Raw genomic sequence first — 16,126 nt, 5'->3', positions numbered from 1 at the left:
TTCAAAATAAGAACGAAGATGTTTGTCTGTAATTGAAAGCTGAAGCCTCTACTAGTTCATCTCCTCATGGAGGCAAAAAGGATGAACATGCAAAGTAGCACAAGAGGTATAAATCTTCTCATGATCAATTTGATTGTGTTTTTGCAAGGCATGATCATTTTACATGCTTTAATGGAAGAAAGTTTCCTTGTACATATTATGGTCAATTTAACCATCATGTTTCAAGATGCTGGATGAGGAAAAAAGCATACAGGGAACAAATGAAGCAAAGACTGCTTTCCAAGAAGGTGCATAAGGTTTGTACTTTTTGCCAAAAGAAGGGACATGTTGTCTCTCATTCTTGAACTTTACATCCAACTTGTCGTCCCACACGCATGCAGCAGGATGACAAGAAGATTGGCAAAGGTGGAACCACGGATTCCATTATTGATGTGTAAAGGGAAGTTTCACATGAGGAAGAATTGCAGCAACAAAAATCGCCATTGAAGTGGCTTGGTAAGAAGTGGATGGACTTCTTGACACAGTGAGACGTACTCCTTTTGTACATACAAACTTTGGATGTATGCATGTTTTTTCTGTTGTTGCAAAAATCTCGCCATGGAGCAATGTTTTTCATTTCAACTCTTGTCACCCATATGTGTTTTTATTTGGTTGATGTACCTGTTGGTCTTAGAAAAGAAGAGTTGAAGTTGCACCTGTACATAGATGTTGTAGGTGTGTTTATCGAACTGTATATAGTTCATTGTTTTTGATACATACATGTGTTTGTAAATGTATCTTGTTGACAGTTGACTAGTGTCGCTTGTGAGCAGACTTTTACATTGTCAATTGTGTCACACATTGATTATCGACTTGTGTCGATTGTGGTGCACATGTTTTGTCGGCTTGTGTCGGTTGTGTACACATTGGCTATGTTGATGGTTGAGTCCATTGTTCAACATATTTGAAGACAACTTGTTGCTGATGATTCTCTTGTTGCACAAGGTACATTTGGTGTCATTTGGTGCAGGGAAGGAAATTGGTGCAAAGTAGTGCACAATCCCATGAGCTGGAAAAGCATGCATGCAAAGAGGACTCAAATTTCAGCATGGGTCTCTACTTCTTTTGAGAAGTTTTTGCAGCAAGTATCCCAAGAGTTTTGGATGAGAATTTGAAGTACCTTTAGCATGCTACAGCCGGTAAAAGCCTTCTCATTTGGGAGGCAACACTTCCTCTGGAGCGGAGGTGCATGGATGGGCATTGTGACAGTTGGCAAGCCCACACGTTAAGAGGAATGTTTCAGCTCATATATCAGCAAGTTTCATTGCTGGTTCCAGCAATTTCAAATTTGTCTAGCGAAAGAACTTGGTCAGGATTTGACAAGTACTTGGCTTATGCAGCAAAAAGTCGTCATTACGACAGTTGATAAGGCAGGACGTTTTGGCATCAGTGTGCTCTTTTGGCTGAACAGAAGAGGATATTTCTATTCCTCAAGTGCTATACAGTTCAGTTCAGAGATTTAGTAAGCTTTTGGGGACCAAAAGCCTTCTCATTTGGGAGGTGTGATCAGGAGCTCAGGACCAAGTGCCGTAAAATGGTCAAAAATGAAAGTGCTCAGAACTAGTTTGAACTAGAATTATTGGATAGAGCTCGTCTTCCTGATTTTGGTGCCGCAAACGGTTCATAAAACGGTCGCCGTATGAGAAAGTTATGCCAAAAAGAAGAATGGTCCAACAACATTGAAATTTTGAATTTTTTCAAAAAAATTTAAAACAGAATATTCCAGAAATATTCCGTGGTGGTGAGCGAATGGCAAGCTGCCACGTGGCAGTCCCAGAGGCCACCACGTGGCCCAGGGTGACATCATCATAGGTTGGACGCATATTTAAAATTTGTTTAGAGGCGCGGAGGATCGAACATGCGACCTCCTAACCAACAGGAGTCTGTCTTACCGTTAAGCCACCATGGTGGAACTTGTAAGGTTGGCGGACTTAATTAAATTTGAAGTTTCAAATGGTTAGGGTCGGGGCCCGAATGGGGCCAGCCCCCATAACACATGACCGCAGCCCCAAAACCTTGGGCCTTAACGCTGAAACTGCGCGGTTGTTGTTTAACGGTCACTGCATATGGATATTAGCGTGGTCACATTTCCATGAAGTCCGGCTAACAAACTTGCCCGTCAACCGAAGGTCATGGCATGTAATCCCATGCAAACAAACCGCCCAAATTTTTGGTCACATGCCCATTAATCACAAGCAGTTAGACTGGCGGGAATATTGGCGGAGTGCCAAATTTGGGCGGTCCCGCCATAATTGGCGGACCTATCTGGACCTCCACTACAGTTAGCTGGAGTGATTTTAGGCCAAATTGGAGGAAATCTTCAATGAGCCATAACTTTGGCTAGGAAAGTCCTTTTTGGACGAATTTGTTTTTGATTTTGGGTATCCTCAACATTATAAAGCCATTGGCATAGGTTTCACAGCCATCTGAGGTCATTTGCAGGTGTTTTTTCTTCGTGGAAGTTCCAGGAGCCACTAGAGCCAAATCAGTTTGGGAGCTGCATTGGGATGTGTGCAGCCATTGAATGTGGAACGAAGGTCCATTCTGAAGGATTTCAGTGTTCTGAATCCATTTCTACAACTTTTGTTGCCTGTTGAGGCATTATTCTCACTGTTTAGCTTCAGGGAAGCTTTCAGGGCCATTAGGGCCATTTCAGAGATTAAGCTGTGCTGGGCTAGGTTCATCTGTTTGAGGTGAAACAAAAGCCTATTTCTGCTGTAAGGAACCTTTTGAATCCAATGAAGGTGTTTTCAGAAGCATTTGGAGACTTCTAAAGGCTGAGATGCTAAAGAGAAGTTTCAGGCAACCCAGAGCCATCCATGGGAGAAGGCCTAGATTGGGGATGCAGTGCTCATTTTGAGCAAATGAACAGTCATTTTTTTATGTCAGATATGTGTTGGAGACATTAGCAGAGGTTTTAGAGACATTTGAAGCATTCTGAAGGAGTTTGTGCCATTAATAAGCTCAAGGGAGCTTAGTGCACCTACTGAAGGAATCAAGTCCAAGGGAGCCTAGATCTGCCTGCACAAAGAGGACAACCATGACAGGGATGTATATGGTTTTTCTAAACCCATAGGTTCAGTCAGTAACCTCTTGGACTTGAGTGTGGAACTTGTAAAAGAATTCAAGCCATAATCCCAAAGAGCCAAGTCTAGTTGACTAGAGCTCACAAGAGACGTAGCCCACGAGATTGGGGTGAACTCCTTATTAAATTTGTTGTTATGTGTGATGTTTATTTTCTGCATTATATGTCTGATATATATGTTTAATATCAGCTGAAACAAATCAAGTTAAAACACTTAAACAAAAGAAAAGACATACACCTCTTTCAAGCTAAGATTCCGCATAATGCCAAGTTCAAGCAAGGTCTTGTTTTAATAGAATCTGAGTGTTTACTTTTTATTTCTTTAGGCAGAGTCTGTAGAGGGCCAGGTAGCTTCTAGATCTCATCCTCTCTTTAGAGGTGACATATCCAGTAAATGCCCCTACAATCAATCTTTGTATTAGAAATAATAAGTGCACATATTTGCAGATTTAAACTTGGAGTATTTGTGCACTCATTTACATAAATGAAAATGGATACCTTGCACCCTTAAACAAGTACATTCCATTTACAGATCAGCAATTTTCACAAATGTAGCCCAAAATAGTTGGAAAATCATGTTTTCAAATGGAATTTTAGAAGAGGAATTTCAAGTGAATCAACCAAAATGATTTCAAGTCAAGGGTTAAGACCACATAGTTTATAGGTTGAACAAAGCATTGTATAGTTTGAAGAAATCTCCATAAGCTTGGTACAATTATATTGGTTTAGATTTAATAAACAATGAGTTTAGTAAACAATGAAATTCCATTATGTTTGATGTCATGATACATATAGGAAATTTAATGTTTGATGATTTTAAAGGAATTGTGAAGAATGATTTTGAAATGACTAATTTTTGTCTTAGGATGTATTTTCTTGGAATTGAAGTTGAGGAATTTGTATTTTTATTTGTTAACAGAACTAATTGTAAACACACCCCTCCTACCCACATAGCCAACAATAATTAGAAGTAGGTGGTTACTCTATTGACCTAGCCCTTAAGGCAAATTTATGGGAACATGAGTTAAAATTTTCAAAATTTTCAAAACTTTGAATAAATGGCATTATTATGTTCGTCTTTTCAAGATTATTCCAACAATATAAAATTCATCTTAATCTGACTTACATATCAAAAGTTACAACCCTTTAAAGATGGTCCAATTACATTATGCCACGTGATCATGACCACCACATGACAGTCCTATAGAGGCCAACGTGGTAGTCGTACTCCACAGTAGCTGACCTACATGGCACTTGGCACATGGCCAACATGGAGAGGCCCACGTGGCAGTCGTACTCCACAGTGGAAAACCCATGTGGCACCTAGTACATGACCAACATGGACAGGCCCACGTGGCAGGAAAAAATCCCAAGGAGAGTTGGGGTCGGTCCTAATACCATCACACATTTTTAAAATTTTAACAATTGGGCTCGACACTCAACCTCCGACCTAGGGCAGGGTTAGATGAAATCCACTTGGCACAACAATGTCACTGGTCGATGGCATCCCAACCCTTGACACTTCCTGACCTCAAACCTATGGGTTGCGAAGGGCCAGGTTAGCCCACAGTAGGTTGTGGTAGCACCGGATAGAGGTCGGGCCTTTTTGTCCAACGTCCTGACATCCAACCTAGCTTACTTGATAATCATAATTGCAAATTTATTTTAAATTTCCAGCACTTTAATAGCGTTGTAACTTTTCCAACTTTTCCAACTTCTCAAGCACTACTAGTACTTAATGGGCTAATAAATTCATAAGGAATTTAAGGTTAAACTTAACACACAATCAACTATATGCATGATAAGAATTTAATAGAAATTTCAAATGCATTTCTTCACAAAAGTACAGAGAGTTTTAGCAGCTCATTAACAGAGAAAAAGCTTTCCTCCTTTTTCTCAATATTTGTATTAACTGAGCTAATAGGTGAACATGAATCCTCAGCTCATGAATACTAAGTTAAATAATAGAATTCAACTACAGGGATGCGTCATGACTCCTTTCCGTCAATCAAGAATGTAATAATTTGCATGCAACAAGTCTTCTAGAACTTATACAAAAATTTAAACATGCATTCAACACAAGATTTATAATATTTCCACAATGACCATACTACTGAGAAATTACTTATATCGATGCAACCCCACACCACCAATAAATATTATTTTTATATCAATAATGCAAATATATATATATATATATATATATATATATATATATATATATATATATATAGATATATACTTGATTTCTTGAGAACATGAGATATACTTATCTCTAGGCCTATAACTCTCCACCCAACCATACTAAACTACAACAAGGTCTCACTTGTAGTTGTCACCCCCAAAATGGATTTGCAAGGTTGATGTATTTTTTTCCTTAGGGATTAAGCACATACGCTAGCTGAAATAGGGAATGCAGAGATTGAACCACATCCACCCACCAACCGAATGGAAAACAACAAAATGTAAAAGGATTCTAGAGACCAATTGTATCCACCCTTCAAAACATAATACTATGGTTCCATCCCATTCATGGATTCCAGAAATCATATTAAAACTGACATACAACAAAGAAACATCCAAAACTCCTCCAAGAGTTTTCCAGGATCAATTCCTCCACCTCAACACTTAGGGATTTTTTGAGAAACACCATCCCCACCCTCTAGACCAACAAGGGCTCAACAGGCAATTAATTCCTCACCTGGTGATTTCTTCTTGCTCCTTTACCAACAGAAAAATCATGCATTTTTGTTGTTCAACCCTTTTCTTGGCATTTGAATTCCTTTCTTTCTCTTGTTGATTTCACTCTTTCTTTTTCTAGCTCTCCTTTCTTATTTTTCTCTTTTTTTTTTTTCTTCCTATTGTTGCTCCAAATCTGTCCTAGCAATTTGACTTTTCCTCCTCTTTTGATGTGTTGTCCCTTGAATTTTCAAATTCCCTACTGAGTTGCATCATTTATAGTAGTTTGAATTCTATTTCTCTTGATTCCTCATGGAAATAAATCCTTCCAACAAGACCTTGGTATCCAATGTGAAATGTGCTTCTTGTCCAATTGTTCCCCAGGTTTTTTTAAATGCATTTTTTGTTTTCTTAATGCAGTGAGTGGTCAACACTTCTTTCCAGCTGGAACCCTACCATTGTACATTAATATAAAGCAATTACCAAAGTAAGTAATCACCCCATCCCTTTGGAATATGTCTCCCATTGCTCAACCCATTTTCTTTTCTTTTCTTTTTAATTTTTACATTGCATACATAAATGTAACTTCTTGGGGTTGTCAGAAACCCATCCCCTTTGGGGGAACCCTATCCTCGATGTTCTTATTCTATAATACACCAAAAACATGCTTAAAGACAAACACATACTCTTTATGGAGCTTTACAAACACAACTTTGTATAGTATTTGCAATTATATACATTTGCTTCAACCAACAAACAAAAAAGGATCTGCTAACATCATTGAATTAGGCATTTCCCAAGTGGATTCCTCAGGCCCAAAGTGCTTCTATTGCACTTTTTCTTGCTCCATTGATCGATTCCGGAGCATGAGGCTCCTGCACTCTAGAATGCATAGTGGCTCTGGCTGAAATTCTCCCTCTGGTTTCACTTGTAGCATAGACCAATCAATCACATGATTAGATTCACCTACATGTCTTTTAAGCAACGAAGCATGGAAAATGTCATGGATTTTAACTAATGGAGGTAAGGCCAGCCTACACGCCACTAGTCTTATCCTTTCAAGTATCTCAAAAGGCCAATAAAACCATGGTGCCAACTTAGCACATGATGAAATCTTCAAGGAAATTTTCTTGGGTTTAATTCTTAAGTAAACACGTTCCCAAACTTGGAATCCTTTATGCACCCTATGCTAATACTCATAGCTCTTCTTCCTATATTATGCCACCTTTAAATTATTCTTAATGATCTGCATTTACTGCTCCATCTCTTTTAGCATATCAAACCTAATAAGGACTGTTAGGTCCCTATAATACTAGTGATTCCCCCATTACTATTGTCATTGTAGCCATTATTGTTATTGTTGTGCCCCTATTGTCCCCATATTTTTATTATTGAGCCCCATGGAAGCCCATTATTGTTATTTTTGTGCCCTTATATTATTATTGTTATGTCAACTTTGATTATATTGTGACCCCTTAGACTACTATATATAGAAAGGAGGTTTTTTCATTTGTAGCATCCAAGAATTGTTCATTTGTGTAATGTAAAGGAGGTTACACCCCCTGTGAAGAGGTTGATTTTGAAGGCGTTGATCTATATTTTCTTCTATTTTGTGAGCTAGTTGCATAACATTTGGTATTAGAGCTTTGGATTCTAGGGTTTCACTGCTCCAAATAGGTCATCGTGGAAGTTTCGCTAAAAAAAATTTTCTGTGACGTTTCAGAGGTTAAAAAAAACCCATTTGAGCAGAAATCCCGTTAAACCTTGGGTCTAAATTTCAGTTCTTGTCTCAATAAATTTTCGGATATATGATCCAAGGAAGTTAGGGTTTTTGCAGGATCTCGAAAGATATTTAAAACAGGTGACCTGGGGAAAATCATCATAACTTTCTTTCTAAGCATCAGATTGAAATTTCATAAGAAGTTATAGAAATAGGATGGCCTGAGTTTTATGTGTATCAGTTTCAGGTCCTAAGGTCGAAACAGTGACACGTGGCACTTCGTACAAGTTTGCTCTACTGAACTAGTCTATAATCAGGTCATCGTGGGAGATTTGGCATAACGCTTCCTTGGAGAATACAATCTTGATTAGACTTGTGGGGTTGGAAAGAGGACTCAGAGGGCTACCACAAGATGCAATTTTAGACCTTGGAGATTTGAAATTACAGAGATACAACAAATTCAATATCGAGCTCCTACAAAGTGAAAAAAGGTGTGTAGTTTTTTTTATAATTTTGCATAAGTTTGGTTTGAAAAATTAGTTTGAAGGGATTCAAAGGGAATAGTAAAGCATTATTAATTGATGCCCCAAAGAAATAAAATGGAAACACCTAGTAAGAAACTTGAAAGCTCTAGCATGACTCATGAAGAAGAGGAAGAAATGCAACATGGTATATCAAAATTACGATACCAAGCGCAACAAAATTCACTCTCACAAAATTAATAGAAGCTAAGATGGATAGTTTAAAGAAAGGCGTGGAAGCTAAGATGGATGGCATGGAAGCTAAGATGGACGGTATAGAAGAAAAACATAAAGGCAACATGGAAGATTTGAAGACAGATTTGACAAATTTGCTACAAGAAATGCTTACTAATGGTGAAAGGGTAGTAAAGGAAACTCATAAGGAGAACAAAAGAAGTATTAATCATGATTTCGTAGACACTAACAGTGGATTGAAGACCCACCATGTTCCAAATATCGATATGAGGAAGTTTGATGGCAAGGATCCTGTAACATGGATACTACAGATGGAGCAATATTTCAATCTCCATAATGTGAAAAACACACAAAAAGTATGCATTGTAACTTTATATTTGGAGCCAAATCAGTTTGTATGGTATTGATGGCTTTTCTCTCGTAAACAAATTGTCACTTGGAAAATTTTTACGGAAGAATCGGTAGCACATTATGAGGATACAAAAAGAAAAACATTTTTTAGCCAATTGATAAATCTCAAACAAAAGGTTTTAGTGATGGAACACATTGAGGACTTCCAAAAATTGAATATAAGGGTAATATATATTCCAGAGGAGCATAGGATTATTGTGTTCATAGGGAATTTAAAGGATAACATCCAACATGAGGTTCGCCTTTGGGAACTTGATTCATTGGAGAAGGCATTCAAGCTGGAAAGAAAAATGGAAAGAAAAATTATGGCCACAAGGAAGCGTACCACTCACCACTATAAATATGGAAGTGTTGTTTCCCCAAGCCTTCCACACCCTACAAGGTTGACACCACTACAATTGGAAGAAAAAAGAGTAAAATGGCTTTTTTATAGTTGTGATAGAAAATACACTAAAGGTCATAAGTGTGTTGAGAAGAAATTATTTTACATAGATTGTGAAGAGGAAGAAAAGGAACAAGGAACATAAAAAAAGAGGATATACACCAGGAACAAACCATAGAAAAAGAAGAAATGAAGTCAACCATATATTGTAATGCATTGGCCGGAATTACCACTCCTCAAACTATCAAGATAAAAGGACATATCAAGAAGAAAAAGGTAATAGTGTTGATTGATTTGGGAAGTACCCATAATTTTATTATTTGTAAGATAGCCAAGAAATTGACTTGTTTCCTATATCTAGCACCAGAGTGTCAAGTGATTGTTGCAACTAGAGGAACCATAAATTTCTCTGGAAATTTCCATAATATCAAGCGATCCATGGGAGAATATGTATTGAATAGCCCAATTCTTTCCATTCCAATGGGTGGTGCTGATGTTGTATTATGAGTCCATTGGCTATAATCCTTGGGTACAATAGATTTTAATTTCCAAGAACATTTCATGAAAGTTTCTTTGGAAGGAAAGTAAGTTGAATTAAGGGGTATCACAGGGAAACCAGGAAAGATAATTAGCTTTAACATAATGGCAAAGCTTATAAATAAAGAACAATGAGGTGTAATTCCACAATTATGTTCGCCAGAGGTTCCCACATCGAAATCATTTATTTCTCCAGATCTCCAAAAAGTCTTAGACAATCATTCCAAGGTATTTGAGACTCCCAAAGGCCTCCCACCTATTCGTGATCATGATTATGCTATTCATTTGATTCCAGGAAGTGTTCCTCCAAACATTAGGCCTTGCAAATACCCCTATGCCCAAAATAGTGAAATTGAACATATGGTTTTAGAAATGCTAGAGGATGGTATAATTAAACCTAGTCAAAGTTCTTTCTCTGCTCCAGTAGTATTGGTTCACAAGAAGGATGGGTCATGGTGCATGTGTCCAGATTATAGGGAGCTCAACAAGCTCACTATTAAAGATAAATTTCCCATTCCTTTCATTGATCAATTATTGGATGAATTGCATGGATCAATTTACTTCACCAAGTTGGATCTTCATTCACGATATCATCAAATTAGAATGAAGACTGAAGACATTCCTAAAACAACATTTAGAACTCATGAGGGTCATTATGAATTTTTGGTCATGCCTTTTGGCCTTACCAATGCACCTTCTACATTTCAAGGTTTGATGATTTCCATTTCAAACCCTTCCTTAGAAAATTTGTGTTACTATTTCTTGATGATATACTAATCTACAACAAGTCTTGGAAGGATCATGTTCAACATGTTGACAAGGTTCTCAAACTATTGGAGGAGAAACAATTATATGCAAAAAGCTCCAAATGTTTCTTTGGAGTACAAGATGTGGAATGATCCTAGAAAAATTAAAGCCATTAGGGAATGTAAAATCCCCACATCCATAAAACATTTGTGAGGATTTCTCGGGTTGACAAGGTATTATCACAAGTTTATTAATAATTATTGCTGAATAGCTGCACCTCTAACAACATTATTGAATAAAGATGCATTTTCATGCACTCTAGAAGCAATGAAGGCCTTCAAACATCTTAAAGAGGCAATGTGCCAAGCACTGGTCTTAGCTACGCCGGACATCACAAAAACCTTTATTGTGGAATATCATGCCTCAGTAAATGGAATTGGTGTTGTTTTAATGCAAGAAGAAAGACCCATTGCTTTCGAAAGTTCTCCAATCAAAGGAAAGTATTTACACAAAGCTATTTATGAGAAGGAAATGTTCGCAATACTACATGCACTTAAGAAATGGTGACCCTACCTAATGGGAAGACACCTCAAAGTAAAAATGGATCATGATAGTCTTAAATACATTTTGAAACAAATATTATCTTCAGAAGAGCAGCAAAAATGGGTCACAAAGATGTTGGGTTATGACTTTGAAATCATCTACAAAAAAGGGAAGCAAAATGTTGCAGGAGATGCACTCTCAATAAAGGATGAGGGTGTGGAAGCATTTCTTTGCGCCATTTCTATTATCCAACTAGATTGCATAAACGAAGCAAGTGATGAATGCAAGAATGATGAAAAAGTGTGGGAACTCATTCAAAAGCTACAACAAGATCCCAATACATCTGATACATTTAGATGGAAAAATGATTTGTTATGGTATAAATATCTCTTATACCTATGTAAGAATTCCCAACTCAAACAAAATATTCTTATGGAATTGCACACCTCTCCCTTAGGAGGGCACTCGGGATTTTTAAAAACTTACCACAGGGTTAAGAAGGAATTTTTTTGGGATGGAATTAAATCAGATATTCAAAAGTTTGTGGGGGAATGTTTGGTTTTCCAACAAAATAAAGTTGAAACAATTAAGACCCCGGGTCTATTACAACCTTTATCGATTCCAAGCCAACGTTGGGAGGAGGTTTCAATGGATTTTATCACATGCTTACCCAAGTCTAAAGGAAAGAGTGTCATCATGGTGGTAGTTGACAGACTTACCAAGTATACACACTTTTGTGCATTATCACTTCCATTTAAAGCCAGTACAGTTTCTACTGCATTTATGGAAACAATTCAAAAGCTACATGGAAACCAAAATATTATTGCAAGCGACAGAGATCCCATTTTCACTGGAAAGTTTTGGACATAATTATTTTCTTGTCTTGGTACTCAGTTAGCTCATAGGTCATCTTATCATCCTAAATCTGATGGGAAAACTAAGATAGTAGACAAATATTTGGAAGAATATCTTCATTGCTTTGTATCTGATAAACAAACACAATGGGTCAAATGGTTGCCTCTGGCTGAATCGTGGTATAACACTTCCTTCCATACTGCAGCAAAAATGATCCCAATTATGGCACTTTATGGATATCATCCACCGTCCATCACATCACATTTAAGAAAAAATTCTAAGGTTCAAGTAGTGGAATATCACTTCGAGCATCAACAACATGTTCTCCAACTCTTAAACGGTAACCTCACTTTGGCGCAGAATAGAATGAAACAACAGGTAGATCATCATCACAACGAAAGAAGTTTTGATGTAGGTGACTGGGTATTCCTAAAGCTACAACCATATAAATAAATGTCCCTCAAGCAATCTAAGAACAATAGTAGAAAATGATGAAATTAGTGACTAGGTGACTAAAAAAGTTAGTCACCACAACTTTTCCAAGTGAAATACTACCAAAAATTAGCAATATTAAGAGACCCAACTAAAAGCGACTAACATAAATGACTATTTTAGTCACCAGTTAAAATATACAACTAGCTAATAAGTAATACTACTATAAATGACTAACATAAATGACTAATTTAGTTTAGGAAAAAAAATATGACTACCTAACAAAAACTACAATAATATGAATTAGTCGTTTATGTTAGTCATTTTTTTTTTCCTAAGTTATGCTAATTCTATTAAGGTAAGGAAACTATCATACACAGAGGCCAAAGCCTGTACTTAGCTATGCCAGAAGAAAGGCATCAACTAGCAAAAAGCTAGAATTGAATTGCCCAGAAGGGAAACCAGTTCTTAACCGAAGTTTCTCAAAAATATGATCTTGCTATACACGTAGGGGAAACCAATGAATTAACAAGTTTTACATCATTGTATCTGAGGAGACTAAAAAGGTAAAACCAATTGAAGAGCCTAAAACTGTAGTCCACCCCAAAAAAACCATTAAACAATAGAAACTGAAGAACAAGTCCCAATGAACCTGATACACGTTGCGATTGAGTGGTAGTCTACTAAGCAGGCGCGTGGCACATTGAATGGCCACAAGGTGGCAGTCTAGGTGGTGAGCACATGGCCTCGAGGTGGTGGCTAGGGACTTGGCGGCGACGGAGGCTGCTCCTCCACAATGAAGCATCTGTATTCGTTCATGGCGCTACTTGCCAGTGGCGTAGTCTCTGTGTCACCTGTCTGCAGCTCCGGTTTCTCTTCCTCGATGAGGTAGTAGTATTCATCGATGACCCAATTCATATGTGTAGCTGTTTCCACTTCTTTCCCTGTGCATCTGGTTAGCAGCTTTATGCTTCGTTCCCATGCGCCTTGAAGACTCGACTATGCTAGTTTTGTTTTGGCCTTGGGTTGGTTGCTCCCCGCACGGGTGCATCCTTCTGCTACAATGCCTGAGAGCCTCAATGCTTCAGTGCAGCCTTCACCCATTGCTCTGTGTTCCTCAGCTGTTGTGATTCGATCGCCAACCTTAGAGTCTTGTGCCTCCGAATTTTGCTTCTCCTCATGAAAACTAATGGTAATGGTTGCAGTGATGAGGGGCTGGTTCAAGGCAGAGCGAAAGGTAAATTGAGTGTTCTGGGAGTGTGGCTGAGGAGCTGGCAGAGTGCTTCTGGGAGAAGGGCCGGAAGTGGAGGGAGGCGTAGTAGAGGCCCCCGAGTGGAAATGACCTCTGCCACTACGTGTATTTGGGTAGCGGCCAGTGTTCTGCTCAGCCAGAGAGGAGGTGGTCTCCGAAGTAGGAGAGTGCCTGGAGCGACTCAGGCTTCCTCGGTTCCCACCTCTGCAGCTGCGCATTCTATGGCGCACCATGCTTTCTACAATTGGAGGCAAGTTTTGGTCCATATTAGGTGCAGTGGGCTATAGCGTTGTAGCAGAGCTAATAGGAAATTCGGCAGAGGGATGAGCTACCAGGGCCGAGGGGATGCGAATTTGCAAATTCAAGCTATGGGTGAAATGGATGCCCGAACCAAAATCGATGCAGCAATAAAGATTGCAGCGTCTTCCAGTGGTTGTGTGGGAACTGGGTGCCGCCACTGCATGAGGGCAGAGGCATTGCAGGGGCTGAGGTTGCAGAGGAGGAATGGCAGGAGCAGCAGTGGTATTTTCCCAAGAGCCCATCGTTTCTTTGAGCCGAGGTTGAAGTCGGTTATCAGAGTGGTGGCAGTGTTCATTCAAGGCACATTTATGGCTGTGGTTAATGCCATATTTGGTTCTCTATGCTGCCCTATGGGAGGCCATGTGCTCTCTCCACATGCCAACCCAGTTGGCAGCCACCTCAACTTCCGCAATTTCCACCCACATCCGGGGGTTTATGTTAGTCATTTTAATTGCATCACTTCAACAATCTAAAATTACAAGTCACAGGGGATTCAAAGGTTGTTTTAGATTGGGTGAAAGGTTATACTTCCTTGTACACTTCTTTATTGGATCAAAGGATGATTAAAATTATGGAGCTTATTAGAATCTTTAGGGTCGTATCATTTGATCATATTCACAAGGAATCAAATTCAAAGCTTGCCAATTATCGAAAAGGGGAGTGGGCCAACACCTCCTTTTGCAACATGATATGACCACCTATATATGTTGCAACAACCTTTATACCTTATTTATTTGGTTGCACATATATTTCACATTTCTTCTTCGTCTTGCAAAGTGATAGTGCTAAGGAGAGGGTATGAACTTTGATCAAAGAATGTTAACTTAATACCACTACCAAATCTCCTTCATGAAACTTGCATGATGTTAAATGGATGACATTTGAATGTTACAAGCATGTAAGTAGTCCACATTCAACTTTGTTGTCTTCATTGTCCTTAGTAACAATGACAAGTTTGGATGTTTCCTTTATTTATCATCGCAAACACATAACTCTTTGTTGTCCCAAACATAGTTAATATTGTTGGTGCATGATCTCTTAATTGTGGAATGGTCTCTTGATGACGATAACGAACTCTCAATCTCCAATGCTCATAAATACGATGAATGAATGATCTAATTCCTTACTTTTATACACAATTTATGATTCATTTTCTATTTTTTTTGTGCCATTGTATATATGCTTCACTAGCATCTCATGCTATATGGTTAGTTGAGCAAGCTTTATCATTCATTTTTCAAGTATAATTTGGTTGCATGAATAAGAATAGTTGTGTAATTAAATTCATTCAAAATTTGTTAATAATTCATGGTTTGTTTGACTCTTCGCACACTTATCCCTGACCTTTTACTTTGAGAGTGATTAGTGTCAAATCAATAGCCTTCGTTAAGGAACTTCCTTTCATTACTCAATGACCTAGCTTAGTTTTATATTTAAGGATTCCCCCCTAGATAAGGATATCCTTCTTGTAGTCTAAAGAGTGAGAGAAAGCCACCAAGGCGACATTGGGTGGCTTGCTTGATGGGTGGGGTCAAGAATTTTTTTTCTATGAGATTGTTTGAGTGGAGATACAATTTAGAAAATGCTTACAAGAAAATTAGTTTTCTTTATTTCCATCACCTAAACTACTTCCAATAAAATCATGTAGTTTTAATAAAATCTAATTTTGATAAATAATTAATTCAATAAAATTAAAAAAATAAGATTATTATTATTATTGTTATTTTTTTTATATATGAGAGAATAGACAACTATAGCATGTTTGTACTTAAATATCGATTCTATCCGCTACCACAATCACCTCCAAGTGTACCCACATTGCCGCACACATGGCACACTGAGCTAATCAAAGTTTAAACCAATAAATGATAAGAAATTCCTTAAAAATCCATTCTAACATCAACTAATCTACACCATGGGGCAATTAAAAATAACTTTTAATATTAAAAAATATAGCCAATTTATTTTATTTTAAAATCAATTTTAACATCTAATTTGAGGAAACTCTGTAAAATAAAATTTAATGTGAAAAATGTTAAGAAAAATAAAGTTGGGGTAAATTATAAAAATAAAAATAAGTAAAGTGAAATATAAAATTGATAATTATAATTATAATTAATAATTCAATCATATTACTCCTAATTTACCAAGTGTGAGAGGCATAAAATCTCTTCATACAAACCTTTTTTAAAGTGAAAAGAGATTTGATCCCCTCTGCCCTTGGTAAATCCAAAATTAAGATCTAAAATTAAGATAGATCGAAGCTAGTTTTATATCAATTTATGTAATTGAAAGTAAATAATTATTATTTTAATGAAAAGTTACTTTCAAAAATATTTGTAATTTCTTCAATTTTAAAATAAAGCTAGCCTAGTTCCATCTTAACTCCGGATATATCAAGCGATGAGAGGGATCACATATCTTGAGG

The sequence above is a fragment of the Pinus tabuliformis genome, chromosome 6 (genome assembly GCF_031772625.1).
Source record: "Pinus tabuliformis cultivar Carrire ecotype Pingquan chromosome 6, CPIR1, whole genome shotgun sequence".
In the NCBI taxonomy this organism is placed as follows: Eukaryota; Viridiplantae; Streptophyta; class Pinopsida; order Pinales; family Pinaceae; genus Pinus; species Pinus tabuliformis.
Note: the sequence above shows the minus strand (reverse complement) of the source record.